The sequence below is a fragment of the Podarcis pityusensis genome (genome assembly GCF_964106645.2).
Source record: "Podarcis pityusensis genome assembly, chromosome: 5".
Lineage (NCBI taxonomy): Eukaryota > Metazoa > Chordata > Lepidosauria > Squamata > Lacertidae > Podarcis > Podarcis pityusensis.
Genome location: NC_138032.1, coordinates 73,271,498 through 73,292,348, shown reverse-complemented (window position 1 = coordinate 73,292,348; position 20,851 = coordinate 73,271,498). Strand labels below are relative to the sequence as shown.

The 20,851-nt window shown below is 40.4% G+C and overlaps 1 long non-coding RNA gene across 17 annotated transcripts in view; it reads left to right on the top strand.

Moving 5' to 3' along the window:
* The window catches only part of LOC308476927, an 808,687-nt gene that overhangs the window by 261,960 nt on the left and 525,876 nt on the right, over positions 1 to 20,851 (top strand). The gene's annotated exons all lie outside the window — the stretch shown is intronic.

Genomic DNA, 20,851 nt, shown 5'->3' with positions numbered 1-20,851 from the left:
TATATCTGCATTATTAGATCTAGTTGGATGGGGCTACTTGACACAAGGCTTCAGTTTCTGATTGGAACACGGGCGTAAAAGCTTACGAACACACGCGTAATTGTGTTGTGTGTGTGTGTATGTATAAATTTTCTCTTGACGTTTGTTATTACCTATAAAGTGTTGTAATTATCAGATTGCAGAAAACTGTTATTCATTATTTATTAACATTGATTCTTTACATAAAAGTCACTCAATTCATAACCACAGATTACCTCAGAAAATGCTGTTTACTGCAGTTCTTCTGTGTTAAGGAAATGAAGTACTTAATTATTAAAGAATTGTACTAGTGTTTTCTGTTAATAAATTCTGAAGGAGGCATGAAATAGAGAAAAGAATTAGCCGCAGAGTAAAAACCCACAAACGTTTAGGCTGCTAATACTGATTTGGCAGGCCAAAGGAAACTGGCCCCTTGAACCAGTGCTCTCTATAAACTTTAAAATAAACAATGTTTGCCTTTGAACTCTTTTCACTGATGTGTGACTCAAGAAAGATTCAAATAAGTATGGAAATGATTAGAAGGACCCAAAATGTTTTGGAAGAACCCAAAGTGTGTCGTGAATGCAAGTCTACTTTATACAGCAGTTTCTGAGGCTGAGTTCTTCCAAGTAGCACATGGGGAGGGAAATCTGTTTCTGGACTGTAATAATAATAATAATAATAAATTTTATTTATATCCCGCCCTCCCCAGCTGAAGCCGGGCTCAGGGCAGCTAACAACAATAAAACAGTACAAAAGTACAGCACAAACAACACTCTAAAATCATTCATTATAAAATTAATTAATTCAAGGCACTGGCATTCCATTGGGCCAGAGCTCCGCGAAGATTGCCGAGGGAGGGAGTCAGGCTGTGCCCTGGCCAAAGGCCTGGTGGAACAGCTCTGTCTTGTGGAAAGATGTCAAGTCCCGCAGGGCCCTGGTCTCTTGTGACAGAGGGTTCCACCAGATCGGAGCCACGGCCGAAAAAGCCCTGGCTCTAGTTGAGGCCAGCCTAACCTCTCTGAGGCCTGGGACCTTCAGGATGTTTTTATTTGCAGACCGTAGGTTCCTCTGTGGGGCATACCAGGAGAGGTGGTCCCGTAGGTACAAGGCTCCTAGGCTGTATAGGGCTTTAAAGGTTAAAACCAGCACCTTAAACCTGATCCTGTACTCCACTGGGAGCCAGTGCAGCTGGTATAGCACCGGGTGAATGTGATCTCGCAGCGAAGACCCCGTAAGGAGTCTCGCTGCAGCATTCTGCACCCGCTGGAGTTTCTGGGTCAGTCTCAAGGGCAGCCCCACGTAGAGCGAGTTACAATAATCCAGTCTGGAGGTGACCGTCGCGTGGATCACAGTGGCTAGGTCAGGGCGAGAGAGGTAAGGAGTCAACTGCTTAGCTTGGCGGAGATGTACCACTTCTGAGTGTGAGCGAGTCAAACAAGACGGTGCAATCTACTCAGAAGTCAACTCCCTTACTTTCAATGAGATTTACTACTGTGTAGAGGGATGTAAGGAGAGAGCAGTTTGTGTCCCTTACTGTGATTGTTGCAAACAGCACTGTTACCACTCTACTATAGTTTAGCATTTGCTAAAACCTATGTTAGTCATCTCATTATCTGCTAAGATTGAAATTAACTTAATTGTGTCATTAATTTCAGTGCATTTCAGTGGAAAGGAACCCTCAAAAACAATGCAGAAAATGATAACCACTTGTATAATATTTGTAGATTTAAAAACCAACAAAAGTATGGTTACCAGATGTCCCCCTTTCCCAGGGACAGTCCCCAGATTTACAAATCAGTTCCCAGACAAAATCTGTCCCCAGAATGTCCCCGGTTTTCATTTAATGTCCCTGGATTTATATTTTAGGTGTTATAGATTTATTAGTAGGGAATGAATGTTGGTTGATAGGTTCAATGGCACAAGACACATCATGTGGGGACTTCTGGTGAGGCAAAATGGCGGGCACCATGGCAGCGAGCAGCTCCTGAAGCCAGCCAGAGCCAACTGCGCTACCAGGCTGGCTCCAGGCTGCTGAGATTTCCACTGCTGCTGCCACTGCTGAGGGGGAACCAGGGACGCCCAGTGCGTCAACTGGGGGAACCGCTGACACATCCCATGACCCAAATCGAGCTGGGAGCAAGAGTTCTCGGCTACCCGGCCAACTGCCCAGCGGCTCTCTGGGGCCAGGAAAACCCTGGAGCCGATGCAGAGAGAAAGGGGAGAGGAGAAGGAGAAGGAAGAGAGAGAAAGAGGAAGAAGAAAAAAGAGGGGAGCCCAAACCTTGCTGCGCCACTGCCGTCGCCGCTGAGGAGAAGTAGGAAAGCACTGGGAGGGCAAGGACACGTGGCAGAGCCCAGGCCTGACCCAAACCTACTCCACAGCGGCTAGCACTCCAAGAGAGCAAGCCGGGGCCCAGAGGAAGGCCATGCGAGAGAGGAGACCACAGAAGAGAATATATTACTTCTTCTTCTTCTTTTTTTAAAAAAACTTTTTAAAATAACTTTCCCCCCCTCTTTTCAAAAAAAAAAAAAAAGTGTCCCCGGATACTTTGAAAAAAATCTGATAACCTTAAACAAAAGTCAATACCGCCTGTGCAATTTCCATTTCTGACCTCAGAAGAAACATGCAGATTGCTCCAATTTCCACTTCCATTTCTGTTTCTGATGAAATTCTCAGACATCCCTACTCCCAAGTAAGTGGCTGTAAGATTGCTGTCCGAATGCTCCTTTGTACGAAAGAAAGTTTCCTGGGCCTAGAAAATGAGGTGTTGGGGAGAATTCTAGACTAGCTTTTCCCCAACACACAAATTTTCAGGGGTCAGGAATGAGGAGGGAGGGCTATAGAAGAAGATGCACTCATGTACTTGGAGCCTAAAGTGATACAAACCAGAATAAATTCAGCACAGACTGCAAGTTTGGTCAGAAATGTGAAGGTTTTTCAAAATGATCTTCAGTGACCAGTGTATGAATATGTATTCTCTGCAGGAAGGTAAATGGTTTACAGGGTGAGGGGCAGTGGGAGGGGTTGACTGAAAGGCAATAATGAAGAAGTTTCTTTTTCTGGCCATCAACTTGAATATTGCCGATTTTGTAGCATGAATGTGCACCATATTCTTATCATAGTCTTGCAAAGCTGGCTTGCAAATAAAGTGAAGAAAATTGCAACAGCAGAAGCAAATGCTCTTTCTGTGGTTTTTCTGTCATCGTCCATTTCCCCAGTCATTTGCAAAGTGAGCAAAGGATGCCCTTTCCTCACACCATTACACAGTGCTATCAGTCTTCACTACTGCATTGTCTACATTTGTGGAAGCTTAGGGCAAATTGCATAGCAATTGAGATGAACATTATAATAAACCTTCACTTACAAAACAGCTTTTCTGGGAATTGATTTATTTATCCCAACTCTATATATGGGCAAATTTGTGGATCAGCTGTTCTTACTGATTTTCCTCTGATAACAATAATACTAAGGCTGCATTCCTATGGGAATTTGCTTGAGTTTATCCTTTATTTCTGGGATTTATTTCTGAATAAGGAGACATGTGATTCGGCTGCATAGCTCTCTTAGATCAGATCAAATCAACTCAGACAAAAGAAACATTATTTAAACTTTGGTAGAATGTTGAAGCGTGACAAGCTCTTTCCTGCATAAATAGAATTAAGGCATGAGCCAGTAGGAAGTTCTTTTATACAAGCTGAACCACGGGAGTGAGTGGTGCAAGAATGCACATTCATTTAAATGGTTCTTGGGCACGAGAACTCTGCCACTGCTTAGACTTTCCTCACCAAAACTAATACCATACATTTAGCACACATGATTTTTCCTCAAATAGTCAGAGAACCGTAATTTATTGAGAATGCTGAGAATCATAGGTGCCAACTACCTGGGGCTCTGGGTGCCTGAGCACCCACAAAATTCCCCATGAAGGGGCCAGGCAGCCACAAATTTCAGTGCCAGTACCATGCATGCTGCGTGACACCCACGGCCCCAGGCACCCACAGTCATGGGGCCAAGTTGGTACTCCTGCTGAGAATTATAGCACTGTTGATGGGTAAACTATAGATTCCATGATTCTTTAGGGGTAAGTTATGTGTTTTAAAGGTGCTTCAGATTAGCTACTGTGTGTGTGTACAAATTGTAGAACACCCTGTTTAAAAAAAATATAAGATCACTTCCCAGGGGTGGGTGGGAATCATGACTTACAGAGGAGGGGAAAAACATATTTGTGACTTTCTCTTAGTACATTCTGATCAATAACAAAGGCATCTGAGGGTCTTGTAGCCCAGAAAAAGATTTGCCATGCAGCTGCAGAAAATACCACCCAGAGACTAATGGAGTGTCAGAGAGTTTAATTAGATACTGAGGTAGGAGTTATAGGCATCATTATGTACAACAGCACAGCCTGCAACTTATAAAATCCTCATATTGTTAAAGAGTTGGTTAATATTGAACAAGCACTTCTGTGTTTCCTCTGCTAAAGAAACCAGATCATTGTTTTCGTGCAATTGGAAGGGCAACATTCATTTATATCTAGTAGGAAAGACTGTATCTTGCTGAAGCTCAGCCAGATTTCAAACCCTTTGGCCCCATTCCAATTCTTAAATCCCACTGAAATCATTACTTATGAGTCATGACTAATTGGGCTTAAGTGCAACTAATCTAAATTGGATTGGGGCCATTGGCTTGAATCCTAATGTTTAGCTATGTGAATAGAAAGAAATTCTGTTCATGGAAGAAATGTTGCACTTATGGAAAGACACCTTCCATTTGTCTCACTCTTTTTCTGTTCATGGAGGAAAAAGTTAGAATCCAAGCTGTCGAGGGAACCCAGGTTGGGGCTAAAAGGTGGTGTGTAATAAAAATAAAACAATAAGTATATAGGAGCATAAACAAGAATCAGTGGAAACAATGGCAGCAGTTCAACTGAAGTTAGTTGCACTTAACGCCCAATTTATTGTGATGAAGTATTTCAGCAGAAGTTAATATCTGAATTAAGGCCAGTAGGTTTGAAATCTAGTTCAAGTTCGGCAAGCTATCTGGAGAAAGGTCTTTCCTACATTGTATAGGTAAAAGGTACCTTTCCAATTTCATGAAATGATCTGATCTCTGGACTTTCTTTAGCAGAGGTAAAAAAAGTTTTTAAAAAACAAAACCTTATACAACAGCAAAGGCACTCCATAAAACAGCAGAAATGAACATTTTCCATTTACAGATGGAAGAGGAATCAATTTTAAATGGATTTATATATGGCAGATGAGAGCTTTGTTCCCATCAGACCACCTCTCACATTGAGTACCTGCTTACGTCTGAGCCACTCATGCAGTGTCAGGGATTTTGTTTTAAAGCCCAAATAATTATATACAAACAATACATATCTGTGCAATACATATAAAAGAGTCAAGCCCTATGTTGTACTATATTTCTGTAGCATCAATATATATTAATACATACATATTTTATACACTTAAATGCATTACTATGCATCTCTTTGTGTGCTGGTTACTTTAGCAAACCTGGAATATATGTATTTATAATATACATTTAATATTATAAGTATAATGTATTTAATATAAGAGAATTGTACACTTTCTTAGCGTATTTAAAGTGGCAGGGAATTTTTTAAAAAAATCATACAGCTAGGCTGCTATGGGCGAATGATTCAACCAGCATGTTGCTGTGCTCCCTGGTTAGCTGCTCTGCTGTACACTTCTTTCATGTTTAAAAAATCCTGCATATAGTGATCTAGCACTTTAGGAAGAAATGCTCTCTTCCTGCACCCAAATTTTCTATGGAGGTGTTTTTTTTTTGTGGTGGGATGTTCAAACATGCAGTCCCCTCAAGTGATACTTGCCAAGCAAGACTGTGCTGTGACAATTCTGAAAGTATTCTCAGGACATGTCACTTACCATTCGAGTGGCCTTTTAAAACTCTTCCATACCCTCCAGCATTTCTCCAATGAAAATAGGGATGTCCTATTCTATTATTAATTATTATTATTATTATTATTATTATTATTATTATTATTATTACCCCACCCATCTGACTGGGGTGCCCCAGACACTCTTGCCATCTTCCAACATACATAAAAACATAATAAAACATTAAACATTTAAAAACTCCCCTATACAGGGCTGCCTTCAGATGTCTTCTATTTTTTTTTTTTATAGATTTTTATTATAATTTCAATAAAAAAAGTTAAACATAAAAAACATGAAAGTAGAGATACAAAAATACACAATACATAATCCAAAAAGAAAACACAGAAAACAAAATACAAAAAAGAAACAAAAAAGAAACCAGAACAATTAAAAACAATATCACTTTTCCATTTCCGTTTTTAAATTTACTTATTTTCTGGACTTCCTCATACCTCCCTCTTTTGTATTCCAGTCCAAATTGTTAGTCCAGCAATTTCTTTTCCACTTTTTTAATCCCAATCTTTAATCTTAATATAATATAATATATAGCACTTAAACTTCTTTAATCCTAATCTTTAACCTTAATATAATATATCATTAAAGTTTTACCTCTTAAGTACCAAATTTCCATTTCCTTAATCATCTTTAATCCTAATCTTTAATCTTAGTCTATCAATAACTTTAACCTGTACAGCTGGAAACCACTTATTTTCGATCCAACCTCACTCTAACATTCTTTAATTTTGCAGTGTTTCTGAAGATAGTCTTTGAATTTCTGCCAGTCTTCCTCCACCAACTCTTCTCCCTGGTCACGGATTCTGCCAGTCATTTCCACCAGTTCCATATAGTCCATCAGTTTCATCTGCCATTCCTCCAGCGTGGGAAGTTCTTGTGTCTTCCAGTACTTTGCGATGAGTATTCTTGCTGCTGTTGTTGCATACATAAAGAAAGTTCTGTCCTTTTTTAACACCATTTGGCCGACTATGCCCAGGAGAAAGGCCTCTGGTTTCTTAGGGAAGGTATATTTAAATACCTTTTTTAATTCATTATATATCATTTCCCAGAAAGCCTTAATCTTTGGGCACATCCACCAAAGGTGAAAAAATGTACCTTCAGTTTCTTTACATTTCCAACATTTGTTATCGGGCAAATGATAGATTTTTGCTTCAGATGTCTTCTAAAGGTTGTGCTGTACAGTGGTACCTCGGGTTAAATACACTTCAGGTTACAGACTCCGCCAACCCAGAAATAGTGCTTCAGGTTAAGAACTTTGCTTCAGGATGAGAACAGAAATCGTGCAGCGGCGGCGCAGCAGCAGCAGGAGGCCCCATTAGCCAAAGTGGTGCTTCAGGTTAAGAACAGTTTCAGGTTAAGTACGAACCTCAGGAATGAATTAAGTACTTAACCTGAGGTAGCACTGTATAGTTATCTCCTTGGCTTGTGGGTCATATAACTCCGTACTCGCCAACATTTCTCCAATGAAAGTAGGGATGTCCTAAGGAAAAGCAGGATATTCCAGGATCAAATCAGAAACCAGGACGGCTTCTGTAAATCCAGGACAGTCCTTGGAATATAGCGACAAGTGGAGGCTCTTCTCTTCCTTCCAGATCCTCGAGCCTCTTTATCTGTCACAAGTCACACTTTGGATTCAGGAGTAATCATGTACAGACCCAGTAATTAATAATGTCCTGAATTCAGTTTTGCAAACTGAAATGAAGCACTGTGTATGAAGATTGTTACTAAACATGGAAGTAATATTTTATTAATCAACATTAATGTTTCAGCTCTTATGGACCAACTAAATTTGGAATTAAATGGCATTTCCATGAAAAAGAAATATCTGTGTGGTTGGAGTATGCATTCTTAGTAGGAAGTTTAAGAGAGTTGCTTCTGTCCTGTTAGACAATTGGAAATAAATATTTCCATGTGATTTATGTAACTAAACAACACATTCTGGGCAGCATCAAGCTAGAGAATAAACAGTTTACATTAACATTTGAATAATGAATTAATCTGACAAAATCAATGTTTGTGGACATTCTGGGAAGAAAGAGAGGCGATTAAATTAATCCTATAAATTTTTCATGATGAAATATACTCAGCATTATGACGTTCAGTATTTGCTGGGTTTCTGAGTAGTAGAACCAAAATATTGACCTAAGCATGCATGGCTGGGAAACTCATAAATAGTAGCAGCTCAAGAAGGAATTAAATGAGAGAAAGTGAAAGAAGAAATAGTGCACAGTTTAAAAATGGAACTTGAATCAAGTGGATGTTGAATCTCAATCCTTCACTGCCTCTGATGCACATTTAAAATTTCACAGAGGCTAGAAAGTAAATGGAGAAATTTGCTTTTGATGCAAGATCTTTCCTGAACAAGAGTACAATACAAGCCTTTCTATTTTGTTCTAACCCCCTCTCTGTTTATAGTGGTTCATCAGGGCTTTCATCCATAGCGCTAATCCAGTTTTGCAACCTGGTTCATAAAACCACACACCCCGTTAAATGCTAGTTCAGTTATTAGTCTTGTCTCTCCATGCTTCAAGCAGGTTATTTTGACTCGGAAAAAAACATCCTGCATATATATAATATTTTCAAGTTACCCCACTGCTGCTGGGAATGAAGGTTAGACTGAAAATTGTCAGTAGTTGCTCTCCATAGCAAGCTATCCCCTAATTCAAACTAAAGCATATTGCAGGTCAGGGGTTTTTCCACAGCTCATCTCAGAAATGAAAAAGGTTCCTTCAAGGAACTTCCTTGTAACAATATAATTTTAAAATTGCCACTGCTGCTCCCTCTGCTGTAAGGGGGATGCCGACAAAGATGCTTAGAAAGTTGAGGTAATTTTATCTGTTTCAGTGTTTTAGCTTTTGGATGTTGCAAATTTTTCTTGATTTTACTGTTTAATCTTTTATAAACCACTGAGTTGTTTTTTGTTTTGTTTTTTACAATCAAGCAGTGAAATAAATAATAAATAAACAAAATTTTCTCCCATAGGCCCCCTCTGACATCAGAATCCTACCCCCACCTGATGGGGGGGCGGTTTACAGCTGTAGCACCACCACAGTCTTACACACAGGAGATTGCAAGCCACCCAAAATCACTTTGTGGGCAATATTAAACTGGCAGCTTCCCACTTGCCTGCCGCTGCTGCCTAATAAAGGCAGAGTTCTGGACAAAGGGTAGGAGGATGAGTCCACTCCAGGGGTCGTGCTGGTGGATAGGGCCCATGGCCTTGTCAAATCCCAGAGGATGCCAGTGTATTATTGCTGTACCAGCTGTCTGCTCTTATATATTGTTTTTGTCCTGCCATATGATTCGCAACACTTTGCAAAGTTTCTGATTTGGAATACACTTTGAACTCCTGCACAGCAACAAACCATTTCAATATGGATTTTCTTTCGTCTAATCTTACTTTTCCACTGAAACAGGTTGCTTCTTTGATTTAAGTAAAAACATTGGACTAAACTTATCTGTTTTATTTGGATAGCTTTCCCTAGTACATTTTCCTATTTTATTTCCCCTGGAGAATTAAATCTGATAAAGATAGCTATAGGTATAGGCATCCATAATTATTTTCTACTTGTGGCTGAAAACTGAGAAACAGATTCCTAGGCTGCAACCCTATGCACGTCTACAAGTCCCACTGAGCACAGGTGTACTCAGTACTATTTTTATAGAAAAAAAGGTGCTGGAACTCATCGTGAACATCTCCCTTGTTCTCTTATAATGGCATTGGCACCTGCCTGAGAGGTGCTGGAATTCAGTTCCGCAGAGTTCCCACGAAAAGAAAAGTCTTGGGTGTACTTAATTCTGAATAAGCATGTATAGGATTGCATAGGGATGGAAGGGCTTACGGAAGGGACCAATTCTCATTTTCTCAATCTTAAATTCAGTTTGGGTGGACTTGAAGTTGCTGGCTTTCGATATTCAAGAGTTCCATCTCCTGATCAGTACAGACAATTCGTGAAGACCTACGTGACCAGACAGGGTCTCTGCTAAAAGGCTCTGGCTGATTCAAATGGGCCTATCAGGCGAGGTTTTAGATACTTTCAGACCCTCCAAGTGTCCATATTTTCCAGGGCCATCCTGGTTTCTGATTTGATCCTGGAATGTCCCACTTTTCCTTAAGATGTCCCTATTTTCATTGGAGAAATGTTGGAGGGTATGTAGTTATCCGACCCCCTGAACCATCTGAATGAAATCCTGTATAGGAAAGGGTATTTTTAAAAAAATGTTTAATGTTTTATTATGTTTTTATGTATGTTAGAAGCTGCCCAGAGTGGCTGGGGCAACCCAGTAAGATGTGTGGGGTATAAATCGTAAAATTATCATTATGGAATGGGACGTCCCTATTTTCATCAGATAAATGTTGGAGGGTATGCACTTTGCTTCCCTCAAAGTGGGCTTCTGCCAACTTGGTACACAACATCACTTGGTGGAGTTACTTTTTTAAAAAGTTAATGACATCCATGGGGTTTTCTCCAAGAGAGGTGAATAGGAGAATGAGTTGCAGCACCATTAAAATACCAGCTGCCATTTTAAGCAGTATTCTAGATAGCTTGGGTGGCTCAAATTTGTCTCCCACATTGTCTCTTCATGAAAGGTGTGCCCTTGGCTTCTATCCAGGTGCTGCACATTTCTCTCTTTTTTTTTAAATTATATTTATTGAGATTTCAAAAACAAAAAACTACATAAAAGACAATGAAAAATATAGAGAAAAAAGAGAAAAAACATACAAAATGCAAAGTATATATATAAAAAAGTATAGAAAGAACACTTAGAAACAAATTTATCCTTTCGTATCTTACATTTCATTTCCTTGCTTTCCTGACCTCCTCTCACCTCCCTTTTTTGTATTCCGGTTCAATTGGTTAATTCAGCAATTCCTTTCCCTCTTTGTTTTTGTCTTAGTCCTTTAACTTAATATATTATAGCTTTAAATTCTCACCTATTAACCAACCATTTTTTCATACACCTTTATGACATTGCTGCTAGAACCACTTAATTTCATTCTGACATCATTCTAACATTCATTAATTTTACAATTTTTCTGTAAATAGTCTTTAAATTTCTTCCAATCTTCTTCCACCGACTCTTCACCCTGGTCTCGGATTCTGCCCGTCATTTCCGCCAATTCCATGTAGTCCATCACCTTCATCTGCCATTCTTCCAGAGTGGGTAGATCTTGTGTCTTCCAGTACTTTGCAATAAGTATTCTTGCTGCTGTTGTAGCATACATAAAGAAAGTTCTGTCCTTCTTTGGCACCATTTGGCCGACCATGCCCAGGAGAAAGGCCTCTGGTTTCTTCAGAAAGGTATATTTAAATACCCTTTTCATTTCATTATAAATCATCTCCCAGAAAGCCTTAATCCTTGGGCACGTCCACCAAAGGTGAAAGAATGTACCTTCAGTTTCTTTACATTTCCAACATTTATTGTCGGGCAAATGATAGATTTTTGCAAGCTTGACTGGTGTCATGTACCACCTGTATATCATTTTCATAATATTCTCTCTTAAGGCATTACATGCCGTGGTTCCTGTTCTGTAGGTGGTATCACCTTCTCCAGGCGGTCTCTTAATTCAAAAGGTAGTTTTGGTATGTCTAAAGTTCCTCTTTCTAGTATTCCTGGCTCTTCTCCAGCTTCTTTCTGCAGGTCTTCACCGTGGTCTCTCAAAAATCTTGCTTTGTCGTCCTCTGATCTTATTTTTATCTTTCTTCCTTTGAAGCTAAAAGAAAGGCCTTGGGGGACTTCCCACCTAAAGATGATTTTGTTGTTTCTCAGCAGGGCAACCAAATCTCTATAATTGGACCTAAGGTCTAGAAGATATTTCGGAATGTCCTTAAATATCTCCACTTTTGACTGATGTATTACCAAAGTCTTCTGGAAGTGCAGACTCAAGATTTTATCTCTCTCCTCTTTTGTTCGGAGGGTGATCAAACAGTCTCTCACCCTCTTCTTCTTCCCTCCTCTTCCAAGCCTAAAAGCACTCACTATCTTGAAGTTATCCTTCTCCAAATCTGGGTTCCAAAAGTCTACAAGTTCCTGCGTAAGAAAATCAATCAAGTTGTCTTTCTCAAGTTCGGGTACAGCCCTGATTCTTAAATTCGTTTGCTTCTCTTTCAATTCAATCATAGACAGTATTGACCTATAGTCTTCCAATTGCTTGTGTATCGGTGGTACCTTCTCTTCTACAGCAACTGCTATTTCCTTTGCTTCTTCAGCTGTCTTTCGGGTCGAAGTAGATTCCTGTAGTAATTTCTCAATAGTTTCTGTGTTAGTATTTACCTTCTGTCCCAAATTGTTAATGCTTGTGGTATTTTGATCAATTTTATTTGATGCTTCAGCTACTTGTTTACTTAATTTTTCCAAAGATTCATTAATTTTGCCAAGTGCCTGAGCTAAAACATCTTCGGATGCCATTCCTTTGGGTTTAGATTGTTCCAATGCAGCTCCTGTTGGTAAACCAGGAGGGCCAGATGTTGAAGCTCTTCGCTGCAGCCCAACGTCTGTGCGTAACACTCTACCAGACCTCGTTGCTTTTTCCTGAAGCAAATCTATCTTCTCTTTTCCATTTGCCATAACAGTCTAGATAATACTCAAGGTCAGTCCCACGATCAGAGTTTGTTATGAAGTGGAAAATTCCCCTGGCCCAGTTGTTATTGTAGCAATCTCAAGCTTCCTCTAGGGGGACACAGTAACAGGCAACAGTTGTTACTTTAAAATAAATGTCCTTTTTCTTTTAATCCCCCAGCTCACAAAATAGACAACAGTTTTAAATTCAGTTATTTTCCAGTTACTTTGAAACCAGGGGAAACCAGCCAGAAATATTGTATCTCACTTGTATCAGACTTGCGGAGTTAGCTGTCAAAAAGTACTTTCACCAACAGCGCATTTCACAGTACGGCATTCTATTTTTCATTGGCAGTCCGTTCCCAGGTTTAAGCGGTGGATTCTTAGCTTCCTTTTCTCTCTTTTTACAGGAAAATACAGTTCAAACCTTTCCCCCCTCCTCTCCTGCAATCAAGGGGGGAAATCGCTTGTTTTAGATGATAGAATTATAGTCTTTTTCAAGCGTCTTTCAAGGTTTTAGCTTACAAGTTCATTGCTTTCCTCTATTTACAAAGAACGGAAGGCAGACTTCCTGTTTATGCCTCTCCGCTTTGGTATCCAATTACTTCTTTTTTCTCTCTCCTTTATTTCCCGAATTAACCTACTCACGGATTGTTGTTTTGTAGTCCAATTGTCACAGGAAAAAGGTAGTGCTCTCTGGTAACGGCTATGCGGCTTCGCTCCACGGAAGAAGCAGTTGACTCACAGCACCGCGCCGCTTCCCCGCTTCACCCCGGAACCCATAATCGGGCTCCTTTGCAAGTTGGGGGGGCGCAAAAGGTGCCCGCCGAGTCCCACGGTCACAGGCTTCACCTGCCTGTGATTTTTGAAGGGTCCCTGCTTCGCCGTAGCGGTGCAGACCCGATTCCCGCAGAGCCAGTCCCCTCCGAGTCAGAGGGAATCCGCCATTACCGATGGCGCCACCCTGGAAGTCAGGTGCTGCACATTTCTCAGATGGATCTTGAATTGGGTCCTCACCACACTCTGCTTGCATTTGAGTGGGAATTTCTCCTAATAAATACAGAATATGCTCAACTCTTTCCCACTGAAATAACTGTGATTTAAAGGCGATAAACTTTGGCTGAATCAGGCCCAAGTGTCTTTAAATATTAAGAACAAAGGATTGTATTCACAGAATAGTAAAATTGTAGAGTTGGAAGGGACCCTGATGATCATCTAGTCCAACCCCCTGCAATGCAGGAATCTCAGCTAATGCATCCATGACAGATGGCCATCTGACCTCAGTTTAAAAATCTCCAAGGGTGGAGAGTCCACCACCTCCAAGGAAGTATGTTCCACTGTTGAACAGCTCTTACTGTCAGAAAGTTTTTCCTGATGTTTATTTGGACTCTCAGTCTCCTCTTATCCCGGGGCTATACATACCCAGCTCCCTCAGCTGTTCCTAATAAGGCTTGATCCTTGATCATCTTGGTCACCTTCTTCTGCACACATTCCTGCTTGTCAATATCCTTCTTAAAGTGTGGTGCCCAGAACTGGACACAGTACTCCAGGTGTGGCCTGACCAAGGTAGAATAGAGTTGGACAACAACAAATTACTTCCTTAGATCTGGACACTATACTTCAGTTGATGCACCCTAGAATAACATTAGCTCCCCCCCCCCCGCTGCATCACACTGTTGACTCGTGTTAAGCTTGTGGTCTATTGAGATCCCTCAATCATTTTCACATTTACTACTGTCGAGTCAGATGTCCCCCATCTTATATTTCTGCAGCTGGTTCTTTCTACCTAAGTGTAGAACCTGCTATTTGTCCTTATTGAATTCATTATGTTAGTTTGTGCCCAATTCTCCAATCTGTTAAGGTCATCTTGAATCCTGATTCTGTCTTCGGCATTATCTACCACTCCCAACTTGGTGTGATCTGCATATTTGATGAGCATCCTCTCAATTTCTTCATCCAAGATGTTTATAAAGATGTTGAACAACAACAGGCCAAGGACAGAACTTTGTGGTACCCCATTTGTCACTTTTTTCCAGGGTGACCAAGAACCATTAGTGAGCACTTTTTTGGTTCAGTCGGTTAACCAACTACAAATCCCCCTGTTATCTCATCCAACCCACATATTACCAGCTTCTCTGCAAGCATATCATGGGGGATTTTGTCAAATTCCTTGCTGAAATCAAGATATACTATGTCCACAGCATTCCCCTGATCCACCAAGCTTGTAACGCTACCAAACTCTAGTCACTTAAATCCTACTCAGAATAGACCCACAGTAATTAATCAACCTAAACTAGTAATGTCCATTAATGTCAACGGATCTACTCTGCGTGGGACAAGCATTGACTACCACCCCAAAGTACTTATAATCCCTATTTCTGATGTATTTTGGTGCAGGCATTTGAAGTATTCCAACCTGAGTTTTGCTCAGTTTGGGCTAATATATTTAAGAAACATGACAACTCAAGATTTAACCATAGTTCATTCACAGAAGAATATGGTAGTGGCTTCTTGGTGGGGGGTGTCTCAGGATCCAGCCAAAGAAGGTTATGCTACTGCTCATGATAGATGCCTTTTCCTTAGTGTATGTTAGTTGCGGAAGTCTTAACATCACTCATACTGAGGAGGGCAACGGTACAGTACTAACTCCAGGCAACAGAAACAAAAAAAAATTAAACTCAGGAAAGCTACTATCTCCAAGCTTTGCTCATATCTATTTAAGACCTATTACTGAGTATATGTTCAACTCAGCCCACTGTGATTTGATTGACATTTTCACAGTTCCTTCACTGGCAGTGAAAAACTAAAAGTAATTTCATGTTATAAGCAAGCCCTGTTTTTTCAAAATAACAATTTAATAAGAGAAGACCTACTCCTAATGTATATGACTGATATATACCATAATTGGAATACCTGGATTTTTTTTTAGAGAGAAAACTGCTGACATGGTAGGGGGAAAAGGAGCATTAAGTAGTGATATAATTTATGATAATGGCTCATGTCATTTTTTTGTGAATCATTGAGCCTATCCTGATTCACAGTTGTTTCTTTTTCCTAATTTTGATGCTCTTTCATCCCTACGTGTTTCACCTGCATAAGAGTTTGTAATCATTTTTGAAAAACTTGGATGTGTGTTTTGTCACATGAACTTTGGGCCATTTACTGATCACATTTTTATGCATGTAATTTTACATAATTTTATTATCACATGTGTCTGCAGAAAGGGGATTGTGGAAAGTGAAGCTAACGTAGCAGGATTTTTTTAAAAAAAAGTTTTTCAAACAAACATTTACTTGAACAAATACCATCCAGGTCATTGTAATCCCATGAATGCCCACAGAATCTTTTTCAGTGTGTGCTTGCTTGCTTTCATGAGGGCACAAAATATGTGATCCTTTGTGAACAGTTTGAAACACACAAATTTTGCGGACACCCCTAGTTAAGAGGCACGTCCAAAAACACCACCAATATTAATCAGAAAGGGCTGACCTCTGAGACCCCAGTCCAGCTCTAGCTCTGCTTAGTTAGACATGAGGGCGTCTAGTGGCTCTGAAAACCATCCTCACCAAAGATGTATCAAGGCAAATCAAGAGGACCAGAGTGAGCTCCACAGTACTGCATGTAGGTACAAATCCATTTGTCCAACTTCGTTCACATAGGTTGGATATGTGGAAGCCTCGTTTTGCAGAAGGATATCTCTATGCCACAGTGAGAAAACTCTTTTTAGGGAGCAGTTTCTTGCTGTTTGTGTGGACCATGATAGCTGATACCTTCTAAAACCCATTGATCACAATTCCATGATTCCATGATAGCTCCTTACAACTTCAATTTGCTTGCCCAAGGCTGTGCTGAGGGTGGTAGGCTAGGTCACAAATAATGGCTAGTGACTCTAATTTGTACACACCATACTTCCCCGTTTCCTTGCACAGCAGAGCCAACTGTATCCAGCTATATCCAACTGCAACTTCTCCAGAGTGCTGATGTGGCAGTGCATTCATGAAGGCTGCAAAGCCAGGTCACAGTCACATGAAGAGGCATTGTTTTATCTTTGGGTTACCGTGTTGGTAACAAAACACATATGGCACTGTGTAGTGGAGCAGAGGATTCACACTGTTAGCGCTGGTATCATTTTGGCTGTGAAAGTTTGTATGGGTCTTCTGTAGGCTGACACTAATCCAAACGATTAGTAAAAAATAGCAAATTCACTCTTATTCATTATAGGTGTTGGAGAAAAGGTGTGCTGTTTCTTCCCTTGAAATGGTTTCAAGAGAGATAGAAAAGAGAAATCCAAGCTTGGATGAGGTTGCAGTAGCCCATGGGGATAAATAATGCATGAGCCATGGGGGGGGGGGCAGATTTGGGCATTGCACAGGGTGCCACAAGATATTTGGGACACCAAGTTCTGCCGCAGATTTCAAATTCCAAATCTGAGTAGCAAGATAGGAAATCTGGGGAAATTTCAAATATTTGTGAATATTTGTCTCAGCCCTACTGTGTATCTGTACCTGACTTGCAAATAAATCCACAAAAGACACTAGCTCACATGCCTGCATATACCAATGTTTGTCATTTTGTATTTACCAGCCATGACTGGTATGCCAACTATGGCCATTCTTGGACAGGAATAGCCTCAAGCTTCAATTACTCTGTGTGGGGCTGTCAAAATGCAATTTTATTTCACTTCAGGTTGGGCGATCTCTTAGTTAGATGGATACTATCAGCAATTTAAGAAAATGTTATCTAATTGGTTTCTGACCACACACATTTGTTTAGTCTGTCTTAAAGAGAATATAGATAAATGCATATCTAATGCTCCAGATCACTAAATGCAATGCTCAGTGCCTCTTGTATGTGGCTGTCAATTCTGATGCCAATGTAGCATGATATTAAGCTCTTTCTAATCTTTGTCATCCCAGTCATGGGAAGTTTCATATGGCTTCTGTCACTTGTCAGAGGCCACATACAGGTCCTCATAACGGTGAGGATAAAGAGAGGCGTTATGCTCCAATAACCATCAGACTTGACAGTTATATACAGGAGACACGATTCCTGCAGTTTCTCATCTTTCATGAAAAGTATCTTGTCTCAAATGCTTCTGTGTCATACTGGCTTTACATTTGCTCATCAGTTTTTGGAGTGAGGTCTGTGATTTCCAGTTTCAACATTAAGTTCAGCCCTCTTCACTTGTTAAAATTAGAGTAATGTAAACACATAAGAGGGAGCAGCAAGGATGGGGTCGCTAGTCGCCCAGAGTGGCTGAGGCAACCCAGTTAGATGGGCAGAGTACAAATAATAAAAATTGTTGTCATTGGTGTCATCTCCACCTTCCACTGTCACCATTTCTTTCACCTTCCAACTCACAGAAAGCAAAGGTTTGAAATGAGAAGCATTCTGCAGTTGTGCAGGCACCCTATGCCTTTTAGACTCTTGGGAAATTTGAAATGCATAGGAAGCCTCCCTGCTTCAAAACTTCAATTGCCACAAGCTGCAAGGTGACAAATGGAGGTGGAATGGGGCACTCACCACCCGTGTGTTTACTTCAACACCTGAAAAAGGCTTTTGAGTGAGAGTGCCTCAGGACATATGGTTAAAAGCCCACATGGTCACGCACATGAGAGCCTAGGTCAGCCTTTCTCAACCTTGGGTCCCCAGATGTTGTTGAACTACAACTCCCACCATCCCTAGCTAGCAAGGCCAGAGCTCAGGGATGATGGGAGTTGTAGTCCAACAACATATGGGGACCCAAGGTTAAGAAACACTGGCCTAGGTGGAGGTAAGTCCAATAGCAATTGTGTGGCGGGGGACTTCCGGGTTGGCGCCTCCGGCAATGGCGGAGCTCCTCCGTTCGGGAGGAACTTGCTCCGTGAAAAACAGGATCTGACCGCCACGGCGAAGGTGGAGACCCATTGAAATCACAAGCGGGAGAAGCTTGTGAACCTGGGATTTGGCTGGCACCTTTTGCGCCTCCCCTACTCGCGGGGAAACCCTGTTTTGGGGATCCGGAGCGACGTGGGGTGAGTGGCGCTGTGCTTTGAATTGACTGCTTTTTTCACGGAGTGAAGCCGCATTGCTGTTGCCGGAGAGCACTTACTTTTTCCTGTGGACAATTGGATTATAAACAACTACTCGTGAGTAAATTGGAAAATTGGATTTTTAAATACTTTAATTTGGCACTGAAGCGGGAGGTCATAAACAGGAAGTCCGCCTCCCGTTTTTGTAAATAGACTGAAGCAAAGACATTACAAGTTAAAGTCTTTAAAAGCTTTTGGCAAAGGATTAAATTTCCATTGGTTTAAAATACAAAACCCCCCTTGGAAGCAGGAGAAGAGGGGGAAATTTTGGATCTAGTGAGCCTGCAGGAGAGAGTGAAAAATCAAATTACCACTGCTCTGAACCTGGGAACGGGCTGCCAGATGACGTTTGGAGAGAGTGCATTTGACAGAACGGATTTGACAGCTAGCTAAATAAGAGTAAGATACTGTTTCCATTGTCCTCCTCTGCGTTTAAAAAAGAGGAAAAGTAGCTGAAAATTTATCTTTAATGCTTGAGTTGTGCTTGAAAGAACTGATACATGTGGAGACTGTTTCCCTCTAGAGGGAGCTTTTGAAACTGTTACAGGACTGTAACTGGGGGATTTCCAGCTGCAGATAAGGTTTCTGAGAACCAGAGAGTGACCTTGGACCATTTAAAAATGTTGACAGGAGAGGCCATTGTGACTGTTTTATGTAAGATAAGCTGTTCGCTGGGACAGCTTCACAAGAAGATGGATGACATGACTTTTAAAGTTGATAATTTGGAACAAAAAGTGACTAATTTGAGTCAAAAAGCGAACATCAACACAGAAATAATTCAGGACTTGGTACAGGAATCCATTTTGGCAGGACAAATGGTGGAGGAGAAGGAGGAGAAGGAGAATGCTGCTGTTGTTGAACATAAAGTTGAACCTAAAGTAATACAACTGAGATCTGTGGCTTTACAGAAGCAAATTGAGGACTATAAGTTGAGGCCTTTTATGATTGAATCTAGGAAAAGTCAGACTCTGAGGAATGGATCCCGGCTTGGACGAAAGAAGGTAAGTTGGAAAGATCCCTCTATGCAGGGATTAACTGACTTTTGGGACATGGACTCGGGCCTGGAGGAGATTGAAGTTTTGGGGGCCTTTGGACTTGGAGGAATCTTTAAATATGCCCTGAAATACTTTATGGACTGTAGCTTTAACTATGGAAATTTGGCTGATCTGTTCAGAAGGAAGAAAAGGATTGACAGGTTGGAGTTTCCCCAAGATTTGCTCTTTAGCATTAAAGAAAATGAAGAAGACCTGCAGAAGGGACTTGGAAAAGAGTTAAGAGCCTCGGACATAAGATCACCAGGTTGATGGACTTTATGGAGTTGACGGAAAGGACTGGCAGAATCCAAAACCAGGGAGAGGAGATGGTGGAAGAAGATTGGATAATTTAAAGTTTATATATAGACTTATGGTAAAACTAATGAGTGATAGAAAAATGGTGGAATGATTTTTTATGGGCTTAGCAGAAATTTTATAAGGAGTTAAGTATATATAAGTATTTTAGTTTTAATGGAAAATAAGGTTAAAAAATACGTTATTTACAATATGATAGAAAATGGAGAAAGATGGAAAGGATTTGCTGAAACAATTAAAAGAAGTGGAATACAAAAAGGGAGGTGAGAGGAGGTCGAGGAAACAAGGGAATGAAAGATAGAATACGGAAAAGAGATGATGTATGTTTTTAAATTGTTTTTGTTTTGTTTCATTTAGGATTAGGGAGTGGGGTTTGTTTAGTTTAGTTTAATGTGTTTAGTTTTGAGTTTAGGTTGTGTTTTGCATTGTTTATATATTGTATTGTATTGGTTTTTTTTCTTTTTGCTTTCCTTCTTTGTCTTTTTTCTCTTTTTTTTCTCTTCTTTTTTCTCTTTTTGTAATCTATAAAAGTAATAAACATTATTTTTTTTTTAAAAAAAGGAATTGTGTGGCGATGCCAATTATATGAACTGGTACTTATGCACTTGCATCTAGCATGACTGCAACTGGCTTTTTGGGGGGGGGGAGCAGTCACAATTGTCCAAAAGAACAGTGTCCGTAGGTCATACCATTGCCTCCTTCAGTCTGTGTGATCCATGCTCTGACAAGTGACCACCAGGAGCTTTTAAACATATCAGCTGGGATATTGTGTCCTAGTTTTATGTATTTATTTGTATGTTGACAAATTTTTGTCACATATACTGCATTAATTCTGCCACCCAGTTCTTGTTATCTAAATTTGTTGTATTCCCTAGTGAGCTATAATTTTGGAGTACAAAAAACTAGCTCTGGTATA